The following is a 25969-nucleotide window of genomic DNA, read 5'->3' on the forward strand; positions in this document are numbered from 1 at the left end:
TTGAATAATTTTGGCAGCAGAAAAATTGAAAGTGTGATTTTCGGACCAACAATGTTGAGCAACAGAAGACTTCTGTGTTTCCTTTTTTCTAACATATGCCTCATGTTCTTTGACGCGAAATTTTAAGGCTCTCTTAGTTTGGCCAATGTAAATTAAACCGCACTGGCAAGGAATCCTATAAATACCGCAGGAATTCATATCCGGAATGGGGTCCTTGAGTATAGAAGTTGGAATTTTATTGACGGGAGAGTAAACAACCCGAAAGTTAAATTTCTGCAAAATATGTGCAACTTTATAGCTAATTGATGGAAAGAAGGGAATGACAACAGAATTTTTATAATCTCCTAAAATAAGAGTGTGGCTTTTAGTGTGTTGAGATGAGAATTTTTTAACTGCTTGATTAATAATGTTGGGTGAAAAGCCCCTGTCAATAGCTATTGCTTTTAAATAATTTAGTTCTTCATCAAGGGCTAGTTTGGAGGAGCAAACTTGAAGAGCACGGAAAACATAGGAATAAAATGAAGCTAACTTTTGTTTAGTCGGATGACATGATTTAAAGTGTGGTGGAAGGCAAACCGATGAAGGTTTACGGTAAACTGTAGTACTGAAGTTGGATGTGTTACGTGTGACCAGAATGTCGAGAAACGGAAGAGAATTGCAAGTCTCAAGTTCAAAAGTGAACTGAATAGCAGGATCAATAGAATTCATTGTTGAAAGAACTCTATTTAAATCATCTTTATTACCTTCAAACAGGGTAAAAGTATCGTCTACGTAGCGGAACCATGCCGGGAAGTTTAAAGTTTCAAACAATTTTGATTCATAATAATGCATGTAGATATCAGCCAGGATGGGACTGAGGGGGCTTCCCATGGCTAATCCCTCAGTTTGCTTGTAATATTTATTTTGGAAAATAAAATGTGTTTGTTTCAAACAGAGTTGAGTGAGAGAAATTAGCTCATCAATTTCGATGCAAGAGAAATGAAATTCGCGAAGTCTGGTTTCTAGACATCTTAATGCACCCTCCACTGGGACATTGGTGAATAATGATTTTACATCAAAAGAAACCATAAGTGAATTACGAGGAGAAATGTTTTTAACCTTTTTTACAAACTCTATTGAATTTTTTATGGTGTAAATGTTATTGTCTAATAGAGTGGAAAATCTAGAAACTAAATATTTAGCTAATGGATACGAGGCAGTACCCAAATTTGATACAATAGGGCGGAAAGGAATACCACTTTTATGAATTTTGGGAAGAGCATATAATCTGGCACAATTCGCAACAGATGGGATAAGCGAATGTTTTAAGTTGCTTGAAATGATTTGCGAAGATTTGATCGCAGTTTTTATTTTGGATAAGTCCGAAGGTGAAGGATCTTTAGGGATCGGATTATATGGTCCTTCGTTTAAGAGTTTAGTGACACCATCGATGTAAGTGTTCTTATCCATGACGACTATCTGGCCACCTTTGTCGGCCTTTGAAATGACAATATCCGGGTTAGAATGAATCTCGCGCATTGTAGTTCTTTCTCTCGCAGTTAGATTTGGTTTCAAAGGTTTATTATTGAATTTCACATTATGAGCGATAAGATGCCTAATCATTTCTTTCTGTGAATCTGAAACTTTACTGAACTTGAAAGCTTTTTCGATAGGAGCCAAAATCTTTGGAATCGAGGGTTTACAGGTTTGTGAGAAGTTAAAATTATATTTTAGAATTCTCTCTTGTTCTTCTGAAAGACTAACATTAGAAATATTAACTATTGGCTTGATGTTTACAATGGGAAGATTTTTTGAACTACTTGGACTGGAAGACTCTAAAAGAAGTTTTTCGAATTTAACTGCAAGGGTGTTTTTATGACGGTTAACTGCATTCTCCGTTCTAGACCAAGACTTTTGTTCAAGGGCAGTGAATTTTGGATATGTTTTAGCGAGTTCCAGATGAAGCTTATAGAGTTCATGTTCAATTTTGGACAATTGTTGACGTGTATCCCTTATCACGGACCGAAGTAAGGCAAGTTTGCAATTTAACAGAATTCTTGAAACGCGACTGGAAGGTTTTGATTAGATTTGATTTGAATAAAATTGGGGATCAATTTTTTACATTTACATTTAAGTAAAAAGTCAAGATGATTCAGGAATTTTTGCCGTTTCAGGCGTAATTTAGTGAAACGATTAACGGATGAAGGCATGATAAACAATGCAGAAAATCAAACTAAATTAACTGAGCAATAATAAAGTACACACAAAATAGTAGAAAAATCCCTCACTGAAATGAATAGAAAACAAAATGTTTGTAAGCAAAATGCATGAAATCAGACAAGCAAAGCACAATATCCAAATGTACAAAACACAAACATAACTTGAAAATTGCAAAAATGTACTCACCGAAACTCCTACAATCACAAAATGGCGGCCACATCACGTGCAAAAAAGAAAGCAAAATGTAAGCCTGTTTGGGGCTTCTATAATTAAGACACAATAACACGCCGAATAAATACTAATTCAGAAGTCAAACAACAAAAATCAGCGTTAATTCACAAAATTTTCACAGGACTAGTTTCGATGGTTTTACCGAACCATCATCTTCAGCTGCAAAACCGCAAATGAAGAAGATAGGAAAAAATGTTTAGATAAGATAAGAAAGCCTGGACAAGAATAAGCAAGTGGCGCCATCTGTTGGCGAAACCAGAACTAAAACATAATTTCACTAAAAGCCGAAGGCAAATTTGGATTGGAATTAGGATCGTTAACTAGAACAGAAAGATTTTTATGAATGTGAAATGCCTCCAGAAAATCCAGTTCTCCAATGGAAGATGTTTTTTGAATAATTTTGGCAGCAGAAAAATTGAAAGTGTGATTTTCGGACCAACAATGTTGAGCAACAGAAGACTTCTGTGTTTCCTTTTTTCTAACATATGCCTCATGTTCTTTGACGCGAAATTTTAAGGCTCTCTTAGTTTGGCCAATGTAAATTAAACCGCACTGGCAAGGAATCCTATAAATACCGCAGGAATTCATATCCGGAATGGGGTCCTTGAGTATAGAAGTTGGAATTTTATTGACGGGAGAGTAAACAACCCGAAAGTTAAATTTCTGCAAAATATGTGCAACTTTATAGCTAATTGATGGAAAGAAGGGAATGACAACAGAATTTTTATAATCTCCTAAAATAAGAGTGTGGCTTTTAGTGTGTTGAGATGAGAATTTTTTAACTGCTTGATTAATAATGTTGGGTGAAAAGCCCCTGTCAATAGCTATTGCTTTTAAATAATTTAGTTCTTCATCAAGGGCTAGTTTGGAGGAGCAAACTTGAAGAGCACGTTTCTCGACATTCTGGTCACACGTAACACATCCAACTTCAGTACTACAGTTTACCGTAAACCTTCATCGGTTTGCCTTCCACCACACTTTAAATCATGTCATCCGACTAAACAAAAGTTAGCTTCATTTTATTCCTATGTTTTCCGTGCTCTTCAAGTTTGCTCCTCCAAACTAGCCCTTGATGAAGAACTAAATTATTTAAAAGCAATAGCTATTGACTGGGGCTTTTCACCCAACATTATTAATCAAGCAGTTAAAAAATTCTCATCTCAACACACTAAAAGCCACACTCTTATTTTAGGAGATTATAAAAATTCTGTTGTCATTCCCTTCTTTCCATCAATTAGCTATAAAGTTGCACATATTTTGCAGAAATTTAACTTTCGGGTTGTTTACTCTCCCGTCAATAAATTTCCAACTTCTATACTCAAGGACCCCATTCCGGATATGAATTCCTGCGGTATTTATAGGATTCCTTGCCAGTGCGGTTTAATTTACATTGGCCAAACTAAGAGAGCCTTAAAATTTCGCGTCAAAGAACATGAGGCATATGTTAGAAAAAAGGAAACACAGAAGTCTTCTGTTGCTCAACATTGTTGGTCCGAAAATCACACTTTCAATTTTTCTGCTGCCAAAATTATTCAAAAAACATCTTCCATTGGAGAACTGGATTTTCTGGAGGCATTTCACATTCATAAAAATCTTTCTGTTCTAGTTAACGATCCTAATTCCAATCCAAATTTGCCTTCGGCTTTTAGTGAAATTATGTTTTAGTTCTGGTTTCGCCAACAGATGGCGCCACTTGCTTATTCTTGTCCAGGCTTTCTTATCTTATCTAAACATTTTTTCCTATCTTCTTCATTTGCGGTTTTGCAGCTGAAGATGATGGTTCGGTAAAACCATCGAAACTAGTCCTGTGAAAATTTTGTGAATTAACGCTGATTTTTGTTGTTTGACTTCTGAATTAGTATTTATTCGGCGTGTTATTGTGTCTTAATTATAGGAACATATATCTTCTGAATATTTAAAACGTAAAAAACTATACAGCGCAAATTTTAAAATATTTAGTGTTTTTCATTAGATATGTCATAAGTTAAACACATTTTTATTTAAATCATTCAGATTAAAATGTAAAAAAGTAATATTTAACAACTGCACCTAAAGCTAAACTATTTAAAAGTCTTTAACCATTTAAACAAACTATTTAAATAATCTTTTAACTATAGTTTAGTTTGTCTGCATTAATAAATAATGCATTAAAATATTAAATATTATAAAAGATTCAGCTTCTTGTACGTAGAAAAATTACTTCTTATAATCAGCCTAGCAAACAGGTAGGGGATGTCACCTTCCTTCAAAACCTTTCGATGTATTCGATAGTGTAAGAAATTATTCAATTCATTTAAATTTCACTTTGAAAATTCTGATTTATAAATACGCGAATAGTTCTTACTAGTCCTTAAATCAATTTTGGAAAAATAGCAAAAATTCGGAAAATTGCTTTAAAGATGCCGAACAAATTTCATTTGGAAGGCTATTTTCAAAAATTCTGAGATGATTACTTGAGTAATTAAGAAAAGACATGCGCAAGAAGTAATAAAAATCTATAAAAATCGCATTGGTATTAATAATAGAAAAAGATGATATGTCGAATTTTGAAATAAAAAATCATTATGAAATGTTACAATATCATCATAAATACTATATCAAAATAATCGATTCGACAGAAATGAATCAAAAACTGATTTTAAAATATGATCCGAACAATAAAGAACCAGATAACCAGTAAAGAGAAAAACAACATTAATAAAAGTCGTTTTAAAAGTCATAAAAACATCTGAAAAGCCAACGATGGTGGTTTTTCATACTAACAAATTCGAAAAGAATTTCACTTTTAAAAACTGTATTTCTTTCCAGATTTTCTTTGCTGAACGTAAAATAATAAAAATCAAGAAAATGTAAAATATTATTAGAACTATCTCATTGTTTTTAAAGTGTCATTTTTTACACTAATAAGTAATCTGCTAGAAAATAAATGAAAAATTGCTTCAGTGTTCGTTTTCCTAGGCGTATTTTCTGTGCAAAAGCAAACAACGATCGAAACAGCTTTTTGCAAGTTAAAAGAAGTGAACAAAAGTATTTTAGTCAAATAGTAAGAAAAATATTTGATTTTTCACCTCTTTATTCTAAAGGAATCTGTAAAATTACCATATAAAACTTTGAAATTCTTTAAAGCAAATTTTTCCCTATTTATTATCAAACAATCTAGGAGCAGATTAGAGCATTCCATATTTTTTAATGTAGTTTGTTTCATGAGTTCTCCTCATGTCTTATCGCTTTATCATTTTTTGCGAAATCGTAGGAAGTCTTCAACTTCCAGTTCTTTTATTTCTTTTCTTTTTCAGACAGTATAATTGCACTGTAATTTACATAGAGAAAGCATTTATTTTTAGGTTTATCTTGTGGTATTTTAATTTCACTTGTGGCTCTCACTTTTATGGCTGCTCGTTGTCAGTTTACAGCATGGGATTAAAAGTAGATTAAAAGTAAATGAGGCGTTCTTCGACTCATATGTTTAAGACAGCCAGTTCCATTCCTGATGTCACAGCAGACGAACTTAATATTCTAAGCCGATATCGTATGCTCAGTTACTAATTTAGCATTACTGGATTGCTCAGTTACTAATTTAATATTACTGGATTTTAAGATGTAAGAGCATATAATTTGATAGTAACATGAAAGCAGAAAAAGAATTTTGTTCGAGCTTTAATAAATTACAATAGCGGATGGCATGTAACTACCAGAGAAGAAATGCTGCAATTAAAATATTTACATTTTGTAAGAATGTATCTAATGATTTGGAGAATGACTGAATGAAATAAAATTCAAGTAGTCTCATAACACTAGACCTAGGCTTAGTTTTATGAAGCGCCATATTTATACGCAAATGTCAAAAAATTGTAGTTAACTAAGAATGGGTTAAAAATAGCCAATTTCAAAGTGACCAAACATGGCGAATATTACCGAAATAAAGCGTTCTCAGTCTTTATTTTAGGATGCCTGTATATTAGCCGGACTCAACAAGAATGTTTGTCCATTAACGGCACGCAAAATGGCTTTATAATAGTTTTAAGAAAAAGATGTGATAAATCGCTAAATATAGTATACATATAAAAGAAAAGTCGTAAATGGGTAGCGATTTTCTTACTTGGTCACTAAAATTTTCTGTTCATTAACCGATAAGTATTTCAAAAATTAATTTAACATGAATATTGGGTTCCTTGCAGTGTGATTATATTACTATAATTATTTTTTCAGTTTCTCTTTCTGGTATTTGAAATGAGGAATAAACAGCATTATTTTGTATTATTAAATTGAAAGGTGCCTCCAACACCCTCTGTCTGACCAGTTTAACAAAAAGCGCGAAGCATACGAAATCTGACGCAATCCACAAAAAATTGATAGAAGCTGTAAAAGGGGCAGAAAAAAAGAAAGAAGGTAAAAAGAAAAGAGAGAAAGAAAATCTGTAAGGTTTCATGTTTTAGCTCTAAAGGGTTTGTTAAGTTTTTTTTTAATTTTTTTTTAAGCTCTAGCTGATAAACTCGCAGTTTACCAGTCTGCTCTTGCACTCATTCCTGCTAATTTTTTATTTATTTATTTATTTATTTATTTAATTTATTATTATTATTATTATTATTATTATTATTATTATTATTATTTATTTATTTATTTATTTATTTATTTATTTTTGTCTTTTAACTTTATTATTAAGCATCGTTTTTTTCGCACTTACGTCACATACAGTTGCGAGCATGGCGTCTCCTTTTATTCTTTAATACTTTTTAACTTCACTCACAAGTGCTTTGCTATTCAGTAAAGCCTAGAATATTCAACTTTCAAATTTATTCTTCCTGTTACTGAGTTAGCAAACCAAGTGATTGAAAAGCAATAAACGCAATTCTTAAAACTATTTTTTTCTAATTTTTAAACTAATAGATTTCAATAAAAATACATTTAAATCATGACATGTCTAATTAGAAACATTAAACATTTTTATGAAATGACAGTAGCTGATCTTATTAAAATCTTTATACACACTTTTTTTTCTTTTTAATGATAACTCTTTTAGGTTGTTGCCCGTTCGAGCGGCTTGTTTTCAAACAAATAATATAGCGAATATACAAAAATCTATGGCAACCGTTAGCATTCTATCAGAAATTTTAAAGGTATGTTGTTTTTAAATATTTTGTGATTTTGCTCTTGAAATTTATGGAGCGTAAGTGCAAAGAAAATGGTGCTTAATAATAAAGCTAAGAGGAAAAAATGCTTAGTAGGCGTGAGTCCAAGAAAAAATTGGTAATTGCGGTGCACAGAGAGAGTATGAAAAACCTTAACAAAATCATCTGGTGTGACGTTAAAATCTGAAACTTCTCAAAAGTTCATTCTATTCCTTTTTGATTTTCTTTTTTTTTTTTATTCTACAGTATATGCTAAAAATATAGTTTAAAATTCTGTAGTCCACAATTCTAGCGCCCACCAGCGACCGAGTGGTAAAGTCGCTGAACACTGCAGTGCCTCTTTTTATTGCGGTCATTTAAATATACCCAACATTCATCTACTGTGACGACAATTTTCCATTTTTGTCCGAATAATTTTTTCTCGTAGAGAATTCTGCAGCGCGTTTTGGTTCCGGTGATATGTCGTGTAGAAAGACGACGTGCATTAAGTTTTATTTATTTATTTATTTATTTATTTATTTATTTTTGTCTTTTTAAGATTCAAATCAGCCGTTTGCAGTTCATACAAGCTAAAATAATAACTTCTAAAAAACCGACAACTTCCGAAATAAGAAAACTACATTAAAATCGCTATTATTTTTGGATCTGGGATAATTTAAAAGCTAATTATGCTTTTATTGCTGTAGATGATTTTTTCACACTATTTGTTTTTCAAATATATATTTATATACATATTAATTAGAGTATAGAAAGAGATGTTTTAGAATATAAACACGTGAGTATCAAAAGCACGCAGTATCGCAATAATTAAAGTTGCGAAAATGTTTAACAGAAATATGCGGATAATTTTGGATTGAAAAGGAATAATCTTTTATAATTGCAGAGTGTTCAAAACTTCATTTTAAAGTGATAGACCAGTGCTTGTGAGCGAGTGTGTATTTTTAACACTCGAGAAAAGCAATTCTTCATGATATCTTTAACAGTTGTGTCAGCAAACATGTTGCACAATATTAAAATCAAGACACTTATCAGCAAAATTCTTATCTGCCGATGAGACAACTAATACCTGTAAAAAAATTTTCCACTTTTATCAAACGCTAATGGCCTGCTGTAGGATTGCCGTGAAAACTAAAAATAATTTTAAACGAGACGTGAAAGTTTTAATTTATCATTTAACCGACGGTTTCTGAATCTGTAATCGTTCTAGATCTTCTTCGTTGTAATCTTCAAAAAGTACAGAAAAGTAAAATTCAAATTAACTACGTAAAGCACACTATAGCTGAAAATCGCAAAGTCTGAAAATTACGCATGACAATCTTTTACCACTTTTTCTACCAAGATAGATATTTCATGATATTTATTATTGGTTACCCTTGTAGAGTTCCTCACTTTGTAAATGCTACGTTACAGTTGAACGTGAAGAATCTTAAGAACTGGTAAACGAATAATCGCTTGAGTTCGTGTCACAAGAAACAACTAGATGGAAGGATAAATAACCCTTTATTATTCAAATAAGATTTAACAGAACTCCGTCTTGGAGTGTACAATAACACTCTTGGAGTGTACGATAAAGTCGACACTTGAGCTTGTCGACACTTTAGGGGCTAAGAAGTAAACTAAAACTAATCTAAAGAGATATAGCCAAAGCAATTAAGATTCTAATCGAGTTGGCCCCTTAACGCTAATTGACTGTAAAGCTATCAAGGGCCTGAGTACGGCCGAGCGTAATAACAGCTTTGAGAGAGAGTAGCCAAAAAGGCGGACGCACGGCTAATCAGAAACCCTGATTCTCTCTGACTCAGCAAGTAGAACTTCGCAGTTAAATACCGCTCTTCCTCATTATGTGATTCTAAACTACGTGATTCTAAAACTACGTTCTGGCCGGAAGTAGTAAGTTGAAGTTAAGAATTTGACAGGAAAGAAGTTTAACTCAAAAATTTAACTGTTAATAAAATGAACATAATTCTTACACCCTATCTGCTAACTTTCCATTCTCGTGAAAGTACTCTAGTCTTAGTAACAAAGCAGGGATGATAATTGTGGTGCTTCTATGATTGCGTATTCATTTAGCTGCACACCTGCTCCGCTCGGCTTATTACTAGTGAAAACAAAATATAGTGAACTGTACAATTTTCATTTTAAAATTATAATTCAGGTTTTTTCTGCTTATTTGCGTAAAAAAGGGTTTTCATCACCAATGAAAATAAGAAGAAAGAACTGAAATTGATTTAACTGAAAACATTTGAGAAATGCTGCGTTAACTCTCTTATTTTATGTAACTTCACTCGAAGAAACTCAAAAGATAACGATAATAAAGTTTTATTTTAGTTAAAGCAGCAAATTTTATCCGTTTTAACTGTTTAGTTATTTTTAAAACTAAAAAATATGCTCACTACTCGGATATCAAAAAAATGTAAATCAAAAGAATGTTTTTTTCATTGTTGCCACTTACCGTTTTTTTAAGTGATATGCACTTTTATCATTCTTTGCATTGTCATTCAGCGAAGTCAAGAAATATGTATTCAGATCGAGATAAAAGCTTCGATGCTTCAAAAGAGTTTTCGGCATTAAGAAATAACATTTTCACAATTTTAATCAGTTTATCAAACTCTGCATTCTGAAGGACATTCTTGGATATACTTAAATTAAAGTGTCTCTAAAATATCCTTTTACTCAGTGGCACTCTAAGTAAATTCTTTAAAAATAGCGATTATAAATTATTCACGAAATTTAAAAGGTTTACAATCATCAGAATAAACACTGATTTGAACCCATCTAAAAAGTTAAAAACAAATCAGACAGTCACATTAAATCGTCGCTAATTTTCTGAACTAAGTAATGCAGAGAAAACTCAACTAGATTATAATGTTTTACAATAAATTGCCTAAAAAATTAGAAATCACAAATTAACGCAACAATTTGCTATATTAGTTTCCATAATAAGTATAACAAAACCAAGACCATTAGAAATGGACTTTGTTATTAGAGATCAGATTTACACACTAATGAAAGCAAAATAATTTTATTTATAATTTATGTTTCACTGCTGCCAATACTTTGATATGAAGTTTTTAGTGCTTTTGCTTATAAACGAGTAGGTAATGCCTGTCTGTCTGTACTCTCGAGGTAGCGAAAATACCGAAAAGTTCATCCGTCAGAAGGACTTTAAAATTAAAGTTTTTTGTCACCAAAACAGCGGTTTGTGTAAATTTCTGTTATCAAAGAGTGAAAGGAGTCTAAAGCTGAAAATTAGTTGGGTGCAAATTAATTGGGACAAAGCGATTTTTTTCACAAAATTTTAAGTTGGTTGCCAACTGGCATCAGCAGGTACCTCGAAGCAGCATTATTTTCCTTAATGTCATCTGAATGTCTGCTTTTGACTACTCAGAGTTTGTTTAGATAATAAATTAGGATTATTGTACCATTTTTTACTTCTTTGTACGAAGTAAAAAGGAAGTATTGCAATCGCGAAAAGTTTCAGGCAGCATATTTCAACGAAAATATCCATTTTGACCGCTATCGAATGCAATTTAAATATGTTTTTGCGTGATATCTGTACGTAAGGACAGAATAAAATACTCTTTTCCTTCAAAAAATTATAAAACTGCTTTAAAATTAATTCTGAAGAGAATTTTTCGTGGCGTCTGTACGAACGTATGTACGTACGTATCTCGCATAACTCAAAAACGAGTAGCCTCAGAACGTTGAAATTTTGTATATAGGACCGCTATAACATGTAGATGTGCACCTCGTATTTTGGTTGCAATCGGCCGCACCAAACGTATATAAATATATTTATATTCCACTCTGTTACCCGGCTCAGTGATCTCAGTTTCTTTACTCTTATATGTTTGTAAATTGTACATTTTTTACTTTAAAAATGATTGAATTATGTTGTTTCTATCTTTCGGTTAAGGATTTTATGCCTTTAATAAATCTGTGTGCAATATTTTTAGAATTATCAGCAATTTTAAAGTTGTTTAATTGCCGCTAAGCCTGTTTTTAAGGGCGGCCATTGATGTTTACATTTGAAACAGGAGACTAGTGGATTTGTTGCCAATCTAGAGAAACTTAGCTTCGCAACAACAAAGATAACGCATTCATTTATTATTGCCAATTAAATCATGCTTAATTCTTTCTAGAATTTTTTCTAGGAAATAAGTGTTTGAGATTTACTTCGTAATTTTTAATATAGATATTTTGAGTTTTTATGTATTTTTGCCTTCTCGCGAAGTGAGAACTGAATTAATTAAATGAGAAACACTCAATTGAATCGTCTGTGAAAAACTGTTTCCTTTTTGTTTTGTTTGCTTAATTTCTTTTATACATCATTCTAGCTTTATTATAGTATTTGAATAGAACATGTGGCAACGATTAGATAATTCTATTATAGTTAACTTAGTTTCCGCTACATAATTATTATATAAGTTAACTGTTATATAATTATTAATACTGTTAAGTGAATCTAGCGCCAGAGTGTCGTTATGGTAAACAAATACTAGAGTGAATTTTAAAGAATGCATTTATTCTATTGTGGTTTATGCGCTGTCGGCGAAGTAGATTTAATTCAATCCAATAAGTTTAAATGAAATGCAAGAAAAAATGGGTATAATTTATATTCCAATTTAATATTCTAATACAAGGAAGTCATGTGGTGTACACATCATATTTTTTAAGTTTGTGTCTAGGTAAAGAGGAAGTTACTTTTGCATACTTTTTAAGTGCGTTTCCCATTCTTTCATTTTAATGTACCAAAAATGGATATGACGCTTAGTAAGCAAACTAAGATTATCTCACTTAATAATCACACATTCATGACTATAATAAACGTTGCTTCTGCAGTTGGTGTCGGAAAATAGAGCATTTATCGGATTCTAAAGAGACAGAATGAAAGTGGATCATTTCCAGAAAGGAAGGACAAATGCGAAAGAAAAAGGAAAACGACTCTAAAATCTGATCGATTCTTATTCCGAAACAGCATTATTAATCCAATAAAATATAGAATAGAACTTAAAGAAGTTTATGATCTATTGGTATCGCTATTCATCCTTCAAATGTGTGGCATGGACGTCTCACTGCTGGTCGGGATGCGAGAAAGTCAATTACAAAAGAAGTGTTGGCACTTGAAATGAAGCGAAAACGACCATTGTGGGCCAAAAAATACAAATCTTGAACCATAAAAGACTAGAAAAAGGTATTTTCAACAATGAAACTCATCTATTTGCTCATGGTTACGGATCTGACATTGTTAGATGAAGCAAGGTGCATCAATAATAAAACCTCAACATATCCAACAAAACGTAAAATACCCTAAAACATTTCTTGTGGTTTTTTTTTTTTTTTTTTTTTTTTTTGCTTGAGATATCATTAGAAGTATTATTCCTATTAAGGTGAATATATGAATTTTAAAAAGTAAGATTGCGCCATTCTCGAAAACTTTTACCGGGTCCCTTCAAAAGGACTTGGCTCCTTATGCCACTATTCGAAATCTGTCAGCAGATATATATTGGTAAAAAAAACAGTATTGCCCTAGAATGGCCTGGAAATTCACCAGACTAAAATCTGATCGAAAACTTATGACAAAGAACATCTTAGCAAAATGGATTGTGTGACGAAAGGGAGCGTGATTGAAAACGCTATAAAAGTGTGGTTTCATGATAAAAAATATATGCACGAGAATAGTAGAATCAATGCTCATTCTAGAGGTCATTTTTTCTAAAGAAGGACATATTTCCTATTAATTTTATTGTTATCATTGTGTATGAAGGTATGTACATAAAACATATTTTAATTAGTTCAGTGTGCAATATGTCGGAAGGATTAATGACATCGGCTCCAAATTTGATCGGAAAAAACGTTATTGTACCTTCGTGCGCCCCGATAGCCAAAAATTGTTCTGTGAATTCATTGTCGAGGTTTTCAATCAGTCTTACATATAATTTGTAGGTTACGCTCTCAGGCGACTTAGTTGTTAAGGTACCGAAAATGACAACTTTATTCGCAAGCAGTTGCTTCAGAAGCAATCTTAATTTCTTCATTGAACAAATGTGTGAAAATGGTTGTATTATTTGTTGATAAATAAATACATTTCTTGTAATTTCGCACTTAAATCTGCAGATTCTTATGGAAAAGGCCAAATTATTTAACAGTCACCAACATGCATAAAGCTTGCATCTTTACATTTCGTTCCTAGAAAGGTCTTTATTCTAGGATTCTTCTTTGTTGTAAAATAAGGCAATCGTAAGGGCACAGTTTTTTCACGAACATTGCAGAAGCAGTTAAACAGTCGGATTTTCATTCTAGGAAGACAGTTGATTTGTTTAATGAATTATAGGAAAACACGGCATGTTTACCTAAGACAGAGACAGACCTTTGTGGATTATTTCGACTGTGTAAGGGAAACTTGTTGTTGCTGTGACTAATCTCGTTTGTCTGATATCAAAAAGAGCCCACGAAATTCATCATGGTAAGGAGGCAAGATTGCGCCTGTCTTTAGCACGACTTTGCTCAGTTCCGCCCCCCCCAATTCTGAAGGACAGCATAGTACTCCCATACCGCACACATACTATACAAACATCCATGCCTTTTCCGGGATGCGATACCGGGCCTTTTGGTACAGCAGTCAGAGTCACTAACCACTATCCTGGTTGGCCGGCAAGAGAAACTTGTTATTTATGTTGCACATAGCGATTGCATAAAACTGGCTATTCATTTTTTTTGGGGGGAGGCAAAACGCACACTATTAATAGCCAGGGTAGCCGGCCAAAACTGGGTAAGACTTCCAGTGTTTAGCGGTCTTATACTCTCGGCATTAGTGGAATAAAACTAAGCTATTATGATTGTGACGGCTATGGCGCCTTCCTTTATCCAGCGTCTTTATTTGGTTTTGTATTAATTGCATATTCTAAAACAGTTCTAAAGAAGCAATTAAACTCGAACCTTAAATATTTAAATGCTTCTTCGGGATAAGAGTCAGAGTTCTGCTCCGCTTTTTTTCGGTTGGGAAAACACTTTATTTATTTATTTTTGCAAAATGGTCACGGCTCTTTCGGGAAAAAAAAAAAAAAAAAAAAAAAAAAAAAAAAAAAAAATATTTTTTAAATTTGGTAACTGCACTGGTGATAAGAAAGATTCGTTTGCCTATTTGTTTAATCAGTTGTAGTTAATCACGTGACAGTTATTTTTTAAAATTTAGATGCTTTCGTGGAGATTTGATAGAAAATAAATCGTCTGTATTGTTCCAGAGACGCTCTTAAGATTTTGACTTTCTACAAATCGTATTACAGCTTGTATATTTAAGAAATTTTAAACAGTAATCGGGAGTCGGTTAGAAATTTTTAACAGGCTATTTTGTGGTCTGCCTGCTGTATATTGGATAAGTCCCTGCCCCCTCCCCTCCAATTCATTTATTACAGTGGAACTTCTTAAGATGATGAGTCAAGATTCCTTACGATGTTGATTTTCTCTGAAGACCGTTGCCATGGAGAGTATGTCTAAAAGCTTTAGATAAATGTTCTAAAATGTTTAGTATCGCTATTTTTTCATGCTGTCAGAAAATACTGGCCACTTTTAGAAGTGGTGCTTTACTGAAGGTGGTCGCCGCGAGAAATTAAACTGTATTTATTACGAAAATACCTATTGTGTAAGTGAAGTATGTTTTAAGCAAGCAGAATTCCTTTATAATCATCGAAAGAGAGACTGACAGATTACAGATTTGGAAATAATTGAGGATTTATAATATATTATAAACACTAATATAAGTAACTGAGAATTAATAACAATTTCAGTGAAATTATATGTAAATTGTAACATCTCTTGTATAATCTAGCATCAAAGGATTAAAGAAAGGGAAGCTTCGCCAGAAAAATAATGTTACAGGGGCAAGTCCATTTAACATTGAGGTAAATCAGTGCTCCGCAACCGGTGTGCCTCGGCACACTGGTGTGCCATGAGTAGGATATAGGTGTGCCGCAATCAAATACATGTATTTGACATTTTGCAATTTTTTATCATGTATTTAATACACAATGACATTTTTTCCCCTTAATAATGTCTATTTTAAATGTTTTTATATACAGGGTGAGATAAGCGCATGCGCTTGTACCGCTACATCGTTTTCACAGTTGCAGTGTCATCTATTCAAAATGGCGACTTTTGAGCGTAAAGCGTTTTGTGTTCTACAATTTGCTAAGAGTGATTAGGTAATTGCCGATCAACGTGCGTTCCGATTAAAGTTTAAATGTGATCCCCCATGTGACAGAAATATCCGCCGATGGTATCGACAATTCGAAACGACTGGATGTCTTTGTAAAGGTAAAAGCCCGGGAAGACCCAAAGTTTCTATAGAGAATGTGGAACGTGTCGAAGAATCTTTCCGTCGTAGCCCGCAGAAATCTGTTCGGAAAGCAAGTCATGAACTACAGTTGCCAAAGACGACAGTCTGGACGATTTTTTTAAAAAAAAAAATTACACTTGCGTCCATACCGATTACAGTTGGTACAGCAATTAAAGCCAAATGATTGTGCAGCACGATTTCGTTTTGCATGTGAAGTTCTTCAACGGCACAGTGACTTTCTGCATCATGTGGTGTTCAATGATGAGTCGACGTTTCATACAAGTGGGAAGGTAAATAAATACCCATAATGTTCGTATATGGGTTCAGAAAATCCTCATCAACTTGTACAACACGAAAGAGATTCTCCAAAAATAAACGTTTTCTGTGCTGTTTCACGACGACAAGTGTACGGAAAATTTTTTTTTCGCTGAAGCTACAGTAACAGGGGTTTCTTATCTGGATATGCTACAACAATGGCTCTTTCCCCAATTAGTAGAAAGTGAACTTGCAAACTTTATTTGGCAACAAGATGGAGCCCCTCCTCATTGGAGTCTCTTTTTGCGAGATTGGACGTCGAAGTCCCTGACCGTTGGATTGGGCGTCACGGTCCAGACGACAGAGTTCTGTTACCCTGGCCGCCTCGTTCACCTGACATCACTCCATGTGATTTCTTCCTTTGGGGCTTCGTAAAAGATCGGGTCTACGTTCCACCCCTACCGCACGATTTACCAACCTTGAAAGGTAGAATTGCATAGGCTGTTGCTTCCATTACTCCGGACTTGCTGCAGGCAGTATGGGAAGAATTGCATTTTAGTTTGGATGTGTGCCGTATCACTAAAGGCGCACACATTGAGCACTTACAGGAAAAACTAGGTTCGTTTTCCTTCAATTTCATGTATGATTTGTTATATTTAGTATAAATTAAACTCCTGTAATATAACATTAAAACTCGGCCATTCTTTTACGGACACCCTGTATTTCACTGCTGTGTGGTTGTGTGTGTGATTTTAAGTGTGTCAGCATTTGAATTTTTTCGGCACTTCCTTGATACCTCGGAACTCTTTGGTGTGCCACGAAATTCCAGAAAGATTTTTTGTGCGTCGCAGGTGAGAAAAGGTTGCGGAGTACTGAGGTAAATGACTATTTGCCAAGTTGGCGATGATTTTGGAAACTAATTTTTGTCGCCAAATTTGGGAAGAAACTACGAAAAGTCGCCAAATTTGGAAACCTTTTGGTGACATTTTGGTCCGATCCCTATGTAATTGTAACTGTATCCGGCTCTATATAACTGGATGTTATTTAGGAAATTCGAGAAATAGAAGGTATTGGAAATTTCTCATCGACAGGAGGGGAAATTGTATAAGACTGAAGCATCTGCCATCTGTTCAGTTCAGAGTTTAGCTTAGAATATTGAGAGAAATGCGAAATTACTGTGCGAGCTTGTGCAGTTGGGGTTTTTTATATTGTGTTGTGTTTTAAGTTCTTAGTTTGAAATGTTAATTACTGCTTGTGCTTTGTCATACCAAAAAGAACTGTGCGAGTACTTTTGCATTAAATATCAGTTACTTCAATTAGTAATATTATTATGCATAATGTATTGTAAATAATAAAGGATACATTTAGTTACCGATCTAAAAGAGAAATTGCTCGGAAAATATGAAAAATCTTTGCCCATTTCCATAAATTTCTATTTTATAATCGGAGAATGTGTAATAATTTACAAATTATTATACATCTTTGTAATATGGTATTTCACTGAATAATTTATTAACTGACTTTCCTTCATCAAAATATTTTTTGCAATAGTTAAGTTTTCCTATATGTCTTTTCGCTTTGCTAAATTTTTGTAAAGAAGTTTCATTTAAAATTATGCACATTACTCAGTTTCATTATCCATTATTAATAAACCCAGCTAGAATTGAAAATAAATTTATCAATAATTCTTCCAAAAACCATTCTTTTTTAGGGTCTCACGGATTATATCTAAAATTAACGATTATTTAATTATTGAAAGTATATGTGATCCCACAAAAGTATCTTCAAGATTTTACGAAGCCGCACTAAAAAGCCATGTTCATTATTAACAAAACACAGGATTGTATGCCAAACACGCATTTTCAGTCACGCATTTTAAGTCACGCATTTTCAGGGACATATCCTAATGTGGGGTACTGCACTTGTAGGGTTTATATTTACTTTAACTAACATTTATTTTAAGTTTAAACTATCTTTCCTGTCAAGCCTTACTTTCCCCTGGAACTGCCAATGCCAGAGTATGTAAATTTTAGTAGAACGCGCAAGGATTCAAATTATCAGCGGAAGTATTCTGAGTTAAATAGAAAGGAAACGAGTTCGAGGTGTGCTGTTCTTACTTCACGAGCGCGGAGGTAGTTATCCAGAAATTGAAGAACCCCGCGTTTCGGCCTGTGTGCTTGCCTGGAAGAATTGTTAATCGTTCAAGTGATCTTCAAGTTTGCTGAATTAGCAGCGGTATTGTAAAACGCGGTGAGGTTAGTTACTTTTAGAGAGCCTCGTAGTTAGAGTCTTGTCATTAGTTTCTTTTCAGGTTATTATTTTTATTTTACCGCCGAGTTGGCGTAGTTTGTGAGCGTCAAGAGCACGCACTTGTAATTTATTACGTTGAATAAAAAGGGACTTAAACCCTTAACAAGACTCTGTCACTTATCCAGTTTCAACAGTCACCTCTTAATTGCGTGCAAGTTGGAGGCGCGCAACGCTACACACTAAAATGGGGACTGGTCGCCATAAGACGGAACATCTGGTTGCTTTAAACACTTGAAATGTCCTAACATAGTGCAGTCTAAAATCTGCACAGAAATTATTAGTTGGTATACCTGTCGAGTTGGGGGAAGTAGGAGTAACCCATAAAGCTAATATCTTGCGCTTCCGCATGAGGGTTCAACATGAATCGAGGCCAGATAGAATCGAGGTTAATTAGGAACGTAAAGGTTGCAGGCCGTATTTCACGAGTGCAACAATGCCTCACAAATACCAGTACTCTTGAAATGAATTCTTGATTGAGTTAACGTTTCAATTAACGTCTCGTTCGGTTTTAATTTTTCCATACTTGGAAATCACAGTTTTCGAATCCAGAATATTTTCCTAGTCCGATCTCGTCTGCCGTTACGTTTCTTTTTCGATTAAGTCATTCTAATTGATTAAATTAAATGTTTCCAGCCGGCTCCTTTAGTTTGACTATTCAGTTTACAAAGTAAGTTTCGTTTCAAAGCCGAGAGCTAATAAGTACATAATTCTGAGTATGAGATGCTAAGTGCGATTTCTAGAAAGGATTTAATATTGCTCAAATTAGAACTAAGGTTTAATTACTGTTCTGCTTTTTTAATTCATACTTCGTCAATACTTTCATTTTGTTTTCTAAGTTACCTAAGTTAGGGATTTTGACATAGTGTTTCGTGGAACCCACGCCCTGAATGCTACTCTACTAGGAATTCCGAAAGTCAAAACCAAAATTTGAAGGCATTTTTGAATATCATATGGACTGCAAAACTAAACATGTAAAATTTTAGTTAGATAATATTGTTATGTTTGGTTTGGTTTGAGTTAAGGAGATTACGGCAAAGCACATTAGGGCTATCTGCTTAAGGGAAGGGAGGCCTTCGTGGAGAACATTGTAAGGGAAACTAGCTCGTATACTAGTTACACATAGGAAAACCACGAAAGCACCGACGAAGCTAACCCCTTCGCGGAATTCGAACATCTGATAGAACTACCAGTGTTCAGTGACTTTACTGCTCGGCCGCTGGTGGGCTAATATTGTTGCGAATTTTGCATATACGTAGATAATTTTAGTCAAATTATATGTAAAATTGTAGTATCTCTTGAATAATGTAACATGAAAACATGTTTTTATGAGTAAACTTACAAGGTAACAGCGATTTTCTATTCATTTCCCACATAAAATGCATACAATACTGCTATATTTTCAATATCTGAAGGGTAACGAGATTCACTCCCACCCCCTTAAAACAAGGCTTACAAGATCTCCGAGTCGAATCTCCGAGTTGAAACTATTGTTCTAAGTAAGTTTGTTTAAAGGAAAATATGAGCACGAGAGTACATTAAAATAACTTAATATTTATTTATTTTTAATATAAATATTTAATATTAAAAGTACTATTTATTATTTTTAATATTATATTGGAAAAGCACAAGAGGATAGATTAAATTCCATATTTCTAATCTGTTCCTTAAGTTTTATTGTTGGCATTAATAAGCGCAGTTTTATATAGAGGAGGGATTTAAATATCACGCGTACTAAATTTAATATGAATTAAAATAAAAAATTAACGTTTACTACAATTTTTAATAAAATTATTTAATCATAAAGCGATAATGAAGTAAAATGTACCTCAAATGCTATTTGCTGATTCATATGCAATTTTCATATTACAGATTTCATCCTTTTCTAAAGGTTTTGGCCCTCAATGATCAATGTGTAAAATTTTTAATGTTATAAATATTTGTGATTAGTTTTCATTTACTCGTTCAAAACAATATAAATTTCGACTTGATGATTGTATTTGCTGACAAAATCAAAGGGCAAACTCTGGACATAGTCTACCATTGGCCTTTTAGTATGTCATGTTGCAGATGTTACGTAAATGATCATACATTAACTGCATTTGAAAGAGGCCCAAGACATAATATAGTTGGATACAATGAAGGTACTATGTCATATGACAAAATGTTTGATCATTCCAACCACTCCACTATATTCATACGTAATCTGTCTTAATCTGAATTGTAAGAATAGCTTTAATTTTCAGCAGGGTGTAGGTTGTGGTTAAAGATCTGAAGTACATATATGATCAGGCTGAAGTTCTTACATCAACATGCCACCAGGGCCTGGTTTGCTCAAAGACAGCTGGAGCGCATTAAGAAGCCTCTAAATTCTCTTGTGCAAAATTAAGATAAATTAAGATAATTAAAAATTAAGATAATTAAGGAAATTATATCTATTTTTACGAAAATTATTAAAGCGAAAGTACTAATTATGCCGTCGATATATTATGCACAGAGTCGAATACGTAATTGTACAGCACGTGCGAAGCAGTAATTGAGGAGGGAATATAAACGCATGGAAAAGGTTTTGGCGATTTGTGTGCTCGTTCTCTTTCACGATATTCGCCGTGTTTCTTGGAAAATTTGGGTAAATTTTAAAAGGTATCTGATAAAATGAGTAGCCACGAACGCATAGATGATGGAATGAGATGAAGAATTTTCCGTAGATTGGAGGCAGGCCAGTCACAAATACAGGTGGTTACAGACATGTATGTAACGTCCAGGTCTGCAGTTCGTGAAAATAGCTTCAGGATACTGGATCCATATCGAGAAGACATGGACAAGGTCGACTAACGACGAATGAGGATCGTTATTTGGCATTTTCAGCGTGGCGACTCAGGACTATTACAGCTCTGCAACTCTCACGTGAGCTGTATGCTGCCATTGGAACCCGAGTTTCATGGTTTACAGTTGCTCAAAGGCTTCATGTGATAGGGCTGTATGACAGAATTTCCGCTCACTGTAGTACGTAAGACAGAACATTTAGCATGATGCTAACAACATGCGTCTTGGATCAGATTTCAGTGAAGCATTGCAGGGAAAAGAATTATTAAGGTGGCGGAATTGTAATGGTTTTGACAAGCATTATGTTGGACGCCACACACCCCTGTGTTTGAAAAAAGGCTTCCTGATTGCTATGAGGTATAGAGAGGAGACCTTAGATCTTTCCATTCGATCATGGAACGCCTGGAAACCCGAATTTGGAAATTTTTTTTATCTATTTCATATAAAACTTTAACGCATTTTTTGATTAAAAAAAGTCAGTAATTTCAAACTGAGCAGTGGCAACACTGTAGTAAATAAAACATTTCTTTTCTCCAGCGCGTGAGATTGTCTATCGGAAATTCTAAAGACATGCTGTTTTTAAATACTTTTAGCCCAAAGTGGCGTTAGCCAAAATGCTCTCCAAACGTATAAGTGAAAAAGACGCCCGTTTGGGCGTAACATAAAATCTGAAAGTTTTCAGTTTATTTATTTATTTTTTATTCTTTAAATATTTTCATTTTATTTATTTATTCATTTATTGTACATTTTATTTCTTCTGGCTAGCACCAGAATGCAAAAGCTGAATTTAAATAGAGAACGAATTTGCAGCTGAGAAAAACAGTAAGCTGTGGAAACTCGTCAGAAAGCTGCTCATTCCTTCAGATGTCCACCTACACTGGGCTGGAATTTTGGTAAGTGATTTTTCTAATTTTTGATGTGCAAGATAGAAGTTAAGGTAACACTAGCCGGTTTAGTCAGGCGCTGAAAATTATCTTCTGTACTGAATGTATTTTAATATTTGAAATTCTGACGCCTCATAAGCATTTTCCAGCATTCTATACCTTATGCATGTAAATTATACTTCATGTAAAGTAGTATATTTCATATAAAGTATGTCGTAAAGCAGCCTTATAACTCATTATTTTTTATTCAAAATTATTTAAATAAAAAAGTATCCTTCACCTTCCCGTGTGTGTTTTTATATGGTTTTATTTTAATAAGTATTGAATCAAACATAAATTCACACATTTTAAGCCAGGATCTTGTTTTTTCCGAGAGAAACTGAAAGGAAAGGGGAAAATCTAAAAAACTTCTTATAAATTTTATTACAATCCTTGATGAAATTTTAGAGATGTGGCCCAATTAACGCAATTAAACTGTTTATCAGTTCAGTTATCCAGTACATACAAATGCAATACAGAATTGAAAAATTGAGTTCATTTCAAATACGAAAAAGTTTTGATTAGTCACTCTATGGTATTTATGACTTTGTTAATATTTAATTTTAGGATTGTTAGAAAAACGTCACCTCGATAAATGTAAATTATAATTTTATTATATGTAATTTTAAATGAAAAGTATTGTAGTTCTTTTTAGATTGTATATTTCAATAATATCAAATACCCAATGTCTGATTTTTGAAAATTTGGTATTTTATTTCTTCCTATAATTTTATATTTTTATAACTTAAAATTTAAATACATATTTTAAATGCTATAAGAGCATTTGAAGACTTATTTATAAACAGAGGCTCGGGGCTCTGCTTTCCCATATGGAAATTAATTTTTGCTTACAATGTTGCAATTTTGAGTTTCATTGTTAAACAGAACATGCTATCCACGGAAAAACTCTTGAGTTCAAATCTCAGCAGGAGCTCGGGTCTTCGTTAAGGAACTCGTGGCCACACGTGATAAAATAGACAATTTTAACTGCGTGCACATTTCAGGAATTCATATTATACCCAATCACGTAGCTTTTGACTCTCTCTCTACCCAGTGCAACTGTAAATATACTGTTGCAATCACTATAAATAAGATTCAAGGACAGTCAGTCGCGGTAACAGGCGTTAAATAAAAACGCCCATGCCTTTCTCCACGGTCAGGTAACTAAGATGTTTTTTTTTTTTTTTTTTTTTTTTTTTTTTCCTCTTTAGGGCGGACAGGCCGAAGTTTTTCGTTTATATCCCGGAAGAGAAATCCTGTATGTTTTGCAACACAAAATATTAGAATAGCATGAATTAAGACTATTACAACAATACATGTATACAGGGTGTGTCCACGAAGTTTTAGGGATAAGTGCATACAGAATCGAAAACTGAAGAATATTTTATGGCTTAGATTTTAATATATACAATCCTTATAAATCTATTTAAAGCTCGGCACTTTTGTGTAGCTACTTGATTCTTACGTTGAATTCATCTTTCGGAACGCTGTCTAAGTCTCTGAGGTGAGACTTCATTGTAAGGAAACGAAAGTAGTCTACAGAAACAGAGCCGTAGGCTGGCTTTTTTACGCCCAGGGAAGCTGAAGATTTTGATTCCATTCCTACATGCTAAGAATGGGAAGCATTTCATTTCAAAATTTCATGACATCAGTTCGCCACCTTCTGAATTCTACGCCCTTGTCTCCTCTAATTACGCCACTGCCCAGGAACCATACATGGTGATGACTAAAAAAATGGTTAAAATTTGTGACACGTTTCTTCGCCATAAACTGCTTGACGGGATATGTAATGGCGTGGTGGCTCATTATCGTGCATCCGAAAACAATTATTCGATTTACCTTTTTCAGGCCCAACGTGCTCAAATCTCTTTAGAAGTCCATCCTTAAATTTTTATAAAATTCTTCAGCTCGGTCCCTATCTAGTACCTACAGTTTGACTAATAGCTTCCCCACGGAAGATTTTTCAACAGTATCAAGAGTGGGACCAATAATATCACTAGTCCTATCTCCAGCTACAGCTATAAATACAACTGAACGCTGGGGACACAACTCTTATCAACAAGCAAACAAAACACATTCATCACTTTGCTAGCTAGCAAGAACTCATAATTACAAAAGAAAAAGAAGTACTTCAGCTTCAGTTTCCAGCACATTCTGAGAAACGCTAAGAAAAGTTATCCATCTTTAATACATGATAATTATTTGTACAAGAGTACGCGTTCATAAAGGTTGTATACAAAAGTCGCAAGATTCCTAGAAACCGTTACTTTCAAACCACGTAATACTCATTGGTACGAAACACAAAGTAAGATTTTATGAGCAAGTCAGATCCCAAATAACCAATTTTTTCAAATGTTTTAGAGTTGGGTGTCATTGTGGAACAAGTCCGACAGCGGACACCAACGAACTAAGACTTAAAAGTTCTTAAAAAGCCATAACGGAACGGTCAGAGCTTACCTCCTCTTTTGACATCAGGTTAACAGAAGATAAGAAAAAGTACCATTATCATTTTTAGTTTACCTGGAACAACCGTTATCGATGGCATCAAAAGCGCATTTAAAACCTTAGTCTCACTGCTACAGAAAGAAATATTCGCCCACTTCCCATTATTCGACTAACAATTCGATTACGGAAATCGTACACTAGTATTTTGACTTTTTAAAAAAACACTGGCTCTTTTTCCTAGGTTTTAGTGTCCTGCTACTTCCTCTAGTATTTTAGAGTAGTTCGCTGCCACGATTGCAACACTTTGCGCATTATGATCGCAATTGCAAATTTGTTCCAGTTTGTGTAAAATTGCAGCAAAAATCATTCTGCATATTTCTATCAGGAAATCATTTCTCACTTCACGGTCCGCTACACGATACTAATCGTCCAGCCAATTATACAGAATGTCCGATTTACAGAGAGCCGCTTAAACCCCCCCCTTCAAGGACAGAACACATTAACTTTGATTTCGCATAATTACCATTTATTACCCCTTGCCATTTTATATGCCTATAACGAATTTTCTTCTTCCCTAGAGTGTGCCTTTGTGGTGTAATTGGAAGCACGTCCAGCTACCAATCGGAAGGTCTGGGGAGTTCGAGTCCACATGAGGGTACCACTGATTGTCTCCTTTTCTCTCTAAAAATTAAAAAAAAATTAGCTGCGGTGACGTCCGAACTAAAATATAGCAGATGATGATTCACACCATCTGAGTTTGGCGAGTGAGTCCCTTTCCTTTCCTATTAAGTTAGAGATAATATAAGGAATTTACTCCTTCCTCATAACGTATTTTCGTACTGTAAGTGAAAGCACGTGCGGTTGATAATCGAAAGGTCTGGAGTTCGAATCCGGCTCCAAATGAATATTTAATGGTCTCTTAATGGTAACCAGTTTATCACACATAAGAAAAAATCATCTGCTTTACACGCAAAAAATTCTTTAAAGAGTAGTTTTCACATTCTTCTCATTATCGATGGTTTGAAGGCGTTCTGCAGTGAAAGAATCAGACGATAGCGAGTAAGGAAACATTGGATGGAATAACATTTCTTAAATTTCAGTACTTTTTGCGGATTGACTAAAACAGCATAACATTTGACGTTATCATAATGAAAGATAAGGCTGTTGCGAATGAGGAGTACCGATCTTTTGGAGTCAGTTTTCTTCTTTATCTGCCTAGCTACTGTCTGTAGATATCAGCATTTATTGTTCAGTAGATTATTGACACCCAACCTCTGGACAAAATCTTTTGGGACACAGAATTCTTTTCGAGCTTGATG

At 33.9% G+C, this 25969-nt stretch overlaps 1 protein-coding gene and 1 long non-coding RNA gene across 4 annotated transcripts in view; one reads left to right on the plus strand and one right to left on the minus strand.

The window, feature by feature from the left end:
- Positions 1 to 25969, plus strand: part of LOC146998542 (uncharacterized) — a 230620-nt gene that overhangs the window by 75566 nt on the left and 129085 nt on the right. For both annotated transcript variants that reach the window (XR_015039521.1, XR_015039523.1), the window contains exon 2: positions 22048 to 22175. This is a non-coding gene — a long non-coding RNA (uncharacterized LOC146998542). The remainder of the gene's footprint in view (positions 1 to 22047; positions 22176 to 25969) is intronic.
- The window catches only part of LOC118186334 (putative phosphatidate phosphatase), a 203410-nt gene that overhangs the window by 49579 nt on the left and 127862 nt on the right, over positions 1 to 25969 (minus strand). The window lies entirely within an intron of this gene.

This window comes from Stegodyphus dumicola, chromosome 2 (genome assembly GCF_044657685.1).
Source record: "Stegodyphus dumicola isolate Sdum_Otavi_A_Nest chromosome 2, ASM4465768v1".
NCBI classification, from domain to species: Eukaryota; Metazoa; Arthropoda; class Arachnida; order Araneae; family Eresidae; genus Stegodyphus; species Stegodyphus dumicola.